Below are 5,980 nucleotides of genomic sequence, written 5' to 3'. Positions count from 1 at the left end.
TTTTTTTTTTTTTTTTTTTTTTTTTTTTTTTTTTTTTTTTTGCTAAAGTCAAGATTTTTTTTTTAACAGGCAGAGTACATCAGTATCTCTCACTTATAAGTTTTCTATTTTTCAAAGCTTTTTCATAGGTATTTGGTATTTTAAACGTTATAACTTTATCCATTTAACAAATGATGACACTGAAGGTCCAGCATTTCCATTTAACTTGGTTTCCCAGCTAAAGCATCCAACGCAAGCTTTCTGATTGCCAAATCTAGTGGTCACTCCATTCTGTCTCAGGTCAGGTTGAAACAATAAATTAATGGTTAAAAAGACTGTAATTTATGACTTATTACTTCTGTGCTTACTGTGAAAGGGGTAATTTATGTTTTAAAGTATTTTTTTATTTTTAGTGTGTGTGTATGCACAGACGTGAATGCATGCTTGTGTGACTCTGTGTGTGTGTGTTTGTGTGCATGCTAGTGCAGGTGCCTTCAGAGGCCAGAGGTGTCAGATCTCTCTGCATCTGGATTAAAAGTGGCTGTGAACAGCCTGACATGAAGCTGAACTCCAGTCCTCTGCTAGAGAAGTGCACACTGCTTCACACACTCCACTGAGACTCTCTGTGCTGAAAATAGGAAATTTCTAGCATGCAGTCTATATTTGTACCCTTCTATGTATGACAGACTGATCAAAAGAATTTAGTTAGCAAACACTTTTAACAAAGAGTCTATGTACAGACAACTGAAGAAAAACTACCCAGTCACATCCAATCCTAAGAACGTTACATCAGATTTGATTTTGTGTCCTAGATGCATTTACAGATTTTCATATCTACCAAGTCTAGATTATAAGAAAAAACTGACAAATCTTCACTTATCCAAATGGAACTTGGTCAAACACGTCTTTACTTTCCCTTGTTCTGACTCCAAACGTATGCAACAGGTAGCCTATTTTTCCATACTAGGGCAAGTAACCTCTAACAATGAGTGTTTGCCTGTCTCCTCACTGATGTCTCTGGGTGGGGGAGAGGGGAAATTTTTAAAACCCATTTAGCATAGGCATTCATTCTTATGCCACAAAGAGCTAAGAAATTCTGCCCTTCTCAGAGCCATAACCCATCTGAAATGTAGTCAAGGGATGTTTGACCAAGAATAAAGTCAACAAAGAGGTTTAAACTCCAACAAGAAAAAAAAAGAGAGAGATTAAATATATGACTGTGGAAGAGGGAGTCGGTTGGTCTTTGTGCTTCCAGGGGCTCCGGGATGTCCTATTACTGACCAATCATTAACCTGAGAGTGTTTAAGCATAGCCCTGTAAGGAGAGATGGAACAATGGCTGCATCACCCACATTAACAATATTCAGTTTTGAGTTAGCTTTTAATAACCTTTTCCAAACAGAAAGTTACTCCAATACAGATGGAGGTAGCTAGGAATACCAGAAGGATTGCCCTCCAACTTGTAAAAGCAAAGAGGGGGAGACCTGATCATAACCACCCATAAACCCGAGGAAATTCTTCTCAGACTTCCTTTTTTAAAGAAAGAACTTAGACTTATGAAAAGGCTTATTTTTTTTTAAACCATCAAGGAAAACCAAACTTTGAACTCGTACATCAATTCAAAGTGATGGTCTTGAATCCCATCCCTCTTTCCACCGCCCACAAGAAGATTAAGGACTGTGGACTTCCTGCTGGAGGAAGTAATTGCTCAATTGCCTCGGAATCCACTGGAACCCTTTGCAGGCGTTAGTAGGGACAGGCAGATGCAATTTGTCAAATATCCCTTTCTTACGTTGTGCTTAGATTCTTTGAGATTCCCTCCTTGCTCAGTTGCTCTTACATTGGGAACCCACTCCGCCTCTGAAAACTATCTGATGCTTCCTTGGTTGTTTTCCTATTAAAAAATCAAAGTATTCCGTTTCAGCACGTTGTGTATTTCCTGAGTTGAACACAGTTGCCAAGCTGTACTTAACACAATTTAGGTCATAGCTTTTAGAGAGAAACAAAACCAATAATGGTCCAATTACAAACACAAAATAAGGTGAGAGAGTGGACCATTAAAACCTGGCTCTTCCCAACTAGAAACTGGAGAATTTCAAGTGAATATCTTTGTAGCACCGTCCAGTCTATACCGCCACACCCACCTCACTTCCCCCCACCCCCTCAAGTCTTTTATCAACCATTTGGATAACTTGTGGGACACACCTACCCCCTGCCCACACTAAGGGTCCTGATTAATACTCAGTTAATTTTACTATTAATAATTAATTAATACACCAGCATTAATTTTGTCCATGGCTAAAAGAGGTCTTTAGGCAAATGTGAATGTATTTAAAAACGAGTGCAGGGAACAATCACAAACTTGTCTGATTTTCATGCCAGGAGTTGACTAAGAGTAAATCTTCCTTTCTCCTTTTAAAGTAAAAACCCCCGAACCTTGCATGTCACTCTCAAGAAGCAGAAGGGGGGGGGGGGAGAGTATTTTAAAGGCTTTTAATATGAGCGTCTAGTGCCATCTGAGCAGAAGTTGGGTCCGCTCCAGCTTCAGCAAGCCTCAGGAGCTCTAGGAGGCATGCCAGCCAAGGCCCCACCCGGATTCAGCCCAGTCCCGCCCCAGTTGGCCACAGCCGCTGGAGACCTAGGCTGAGTGGATCGCCGGAGCAGCTGTGCAGCTGTCTCGGAGCCCAGGAAGTCACACCCGTCTCGCGCCCTTCACTGAAGCTCCAGCCCACGTGGCGGATGGCGAACCCCCGCCGCTGAAGGGAGTACCTAGCAGCGTCCCTCCCCAAAAGCAAGATGAACTCGGGTAGGCGGGGCGGGACCACCTCAGCTTATGTAGTCCCTTCCCAGGGCAGAAGCAGGCAAAGATGCGCTTGCTATCGCCTTGAACATAATGGGCACAAAATTGAGACCACCAGTATTTCGAAACCTGGCTATTTGCATTCATCTGTTTCGTCTTCTTTCCTTTCTTTTTCCGCCTACCCTCCATTGTCCTCATTCCTTCACTATCTTTTCCCCTCCTTTCCCTTGCTTCTGGGCGCCGTCTCCCTAGTTTCCACGTGCAACGCGTGTCCCGGTGTGGAGGAAGTTAAGTTAGATTACGGGGCATTCTTCCGCAAGAACCTGGAACTCGGCCCTACCATTGTGTTCAAGGACCTTAGCTAAATTTTCCAGAGCAAGTATCTGTATTACTTCTCTTAAAGATGAGCAAATTGCATGTCAAAAAACCTCAAACCTGGCTCAGTTGCCAGCCTTGTGTGTGTGCCCACCCAGCTGCAGGCGCCGCCCAGAGCGCCGCGGGAAGCCAGGGGGACTGAAGAAAAGGAGGCCCTGCTTTTGGGAAGGCCACATTCCCTTCTTTATATCTCCTCCGTACCCCAAGATTCACGTCCCAGTTTCTGAAGTGGAAAACTGACTATTGAAAGGGAACCGGGGGTCTTCTCTCTTTGAATCCAAGGATGAGAAAGCGGTTTACGGGCCTTCTTTTTCTCCGCTTGTGCTAAATTCCTCCATCAGGGGGAGCTCACACCTACTACAAAACTCCCTATTCCTAGACATCTGGGTTCTGCTAGTCTGAAAGACCCAACTGCAAGCAGATCTTAAGGAGCGCACCGCCCCCCTTGCTCCTCCCTCTGGGCCTGCCTCCTCGGACAGAGAAGGAAGGGATTTCACACTAGCCATTCATTTGTCAGCCATGGGGGAGGGGACGCAAAAGCAGAGAGGAGGCAGAGAGGGGTGAGAAAGACCGCAGAGAAGATGGAGACAGAGAAGGAGACACAAAGATGAGGGGACACAGATAGCGAGCTTCACTCGAGGCGGTACAGCGTTGCAGTCTGTCGGGGGGTAGGGCGGCTTTCTTCCCCTTTCTGCAGGATCCCAAGAACACGCAGGACATGCGGAGGCGTACTTAGTTGGATTCGAGAGTAAATAGTTTAGACTATGACATTATTTTTTTACCCCTATTTCTTCAGTCTAACCCCCTGACCGCTCCACGCCCATTGACATAGAGAACAAGCCGGGACAACCGGGATGTCCCGGGTCGGCAGGCACCACCGAAGTCTCTGCAATGCCCACGCCTACTCAGGGCGATGGGACTCTCCGGGCTAGGACGTCCCCGGGGACTCCCAGCACGCGTTCTCTGCCACCACTCTACCAGCGGGTAAAGTTGCTCAACTGAAGTGGAGAAATGAAAGCAGAGCGGGTGAAGATAGATAGCTGGGAACAGAGGACCTCTGTAATCCAGGAGAGAAGACTGGACCAATTGGTCCCTAACTCGGGTCTCCGCGCCACCTTTGTCTGGAGAGCGCTCTGGGTCCTGGTTTACTACTAAAGATGAGGGAGACAAGTTTCCATTTCGCTTTTCAGGGCGAGGGAGAAAAATAGTGCACATCTCTCTGGTTCAGGGCAAGCTTTCCCGCCCAGGAGCCTCCCAGACCTCCACGGTGTTCCAACAACCCCACCCCCAACCACAGCTCCTTCCCTCCGGCTCCGGCGCACCACGCGCAGGACAAAAGAACACAGGGGCAGCGTGAGAGAGCTTTGACAGCCCCCAAGTCATCAAAGAAACGCAACCCCAGTACCCTGCCCAGCCCCTGCCAGAAAGCTTTCCAAATTGCTTGTGCGGGGACCGGAGGCAGGGAGGGGTCATGTCCGCGCAGGTCCGAGGTAGCTAAAGTACCCCGCTGTCTAGTCGGGAGCAGCCCAGGGGTGGCTTTCCAGGAACAGAGATACTGACCACACACCAGGAGCCCAGAAACCAGGTGGTCTGCCCTAAGGTGTTTTCAGGGACCTGTATTTTGGTCAAGTTTGGGGACTCCCCATTCAAAGTTTTGCCTCAATCAGTTTAAAGACAACAAAAAAATCAAGGTGTGAGGAGTCCCTCCTATTCTTCCAACTCAAGATAGCATGACTTTTCTAGGGTTTCTCTACCAAACCCCGTCCCCCTATTCCGTCCGTCTTTTTCCTCTACCCCACCCCGGGCTTCTTTGTCTACATCTTTTTCAGCACCAAGGTCTGTCTGAATTCCTCTTTAACAAGCCTCTTCAAAGTTACCTGCATATTTTAAAGTGAGCACATTGTCTTAACTTCGCCTTACGGCTAGTCCTCGGCTTTAATTAAAGCCCTCTTCCAATTGCAGTGCTCCATTTCCCTCGCAACTAAGCTCAGCGATTTTCTTTTCCCAACAAGTTTTACCCCCTTTCTTTTAAATTGGGGAACAAAAGAAACGTGATTACCTTGAAAGAGGCTTACTGCAGTTTGGGGAGAAATTCACTGCTGAGCTGTGAGGATGGGCTCCGCGTTGCCCCTGCAGATCACATAGGAAGCGCGGTGGACTGGGGAAGGATGTGGCGAGTGCGGGACAGAGCAGGAGGTGAGGGAGGATGCGCTGCTCGCCGGCGCAGATCCCGGTCCCAGCGCCTGTTCACAGCACCTACTGCTCACTGCTGCTTCGCCCGCGCGCCTTGAGTTCTTCCCCCAGAAAGGCTCGGGGCAGCTCGCCTGCAAGTTCAAATGCGGGTTGTGACACTCATCGTCATTATATCACTGTACCGTCAGCACCGAGGAGGAGACTCAGCGAGAAGGAGGAGGGAGAGGAGGAGGGTTCATTCACAGGCTCCAGAAGCGCTCGGCAGCTTCAGCCACTCCAAAGAGCCCAGGCTTGGAAACAGGCGGAGGGGCGGAAAGGAGCTCCCAGCGCCCTCCGAGGGACCGCCTGCCTCTCTCGCCAGGCACTCCCACCTCTCAGTCGTTCTTCCCGACAAGAAGTACCAATCGGCTGGAGGGGTGGGGGAGTGGGGGGGTGCGCTTCTCATTCAGGGACGCTGTGCCATCTCACTGTGCGCTCTCAAACAACTGCGTTCCCACCGTCCCCCACTCCCCAGCCCCCTTCCCCGCCGTGTACTGCCACTTCTGAATTAGGGGAAAGGAGTCCCCAAGCCCTGGTGGGGCAGGCAAGCCCGGAGCAATTAAGTACGGTCAGTTTTTAGGGGCGGACAGGACTA

At 48.5% G+C, this 5,980-nt stretch overlaps 1 protein-coding gene across 3 annotated transcripts in view; it reads right to left on the bottom strand.

The window, feature by feature from the left end:
- Vcan (versican) overlaps window positions 1-5,527 on the bottom strand; it is a 98,342-nt gene extending 92,815 nt beyond the window's left edge. Inside the window, exon 1 of one of the 3 annotated variants that reach the window (XM_050119851.1) lies at window positions 5,213-5,527. The gene's annotated coding sequence lies outside the window, so the exon portion shown is untranslated. The remainder of the gene's footprint in view (window positions 1-5,212) is intronic. The other 2 variants (XM_050119852.1, XM_050119853.1) reach the window with 2 other exon arrangements.
- Between the last annotated feature and the right edge of the window lie 453 nt (window positions 5,528-5,980).

The sequence above is a fragment of the Alexandromys fortis genome, unplaced genomic scaffold (genome assembly GCF_014885135.2).
Source record: "Alexandromys fortis isolate MF-2015 unplaced genomic scaffold, M_Fortis_MF-2015_v1.1 scaffold_132, whole genome shotgun sequence".
Taxonomy (NCBI): Eukaryota; Metazoa; Chordata; class Mammalia; order Rodentia; family Cricetidae; genus Alexandromys; species Alexandromys fortis.
Note: the sequence above shows the minus strand (reverse complement) of the source record. Positions and strands in the feature narration are given on the sequence as shown.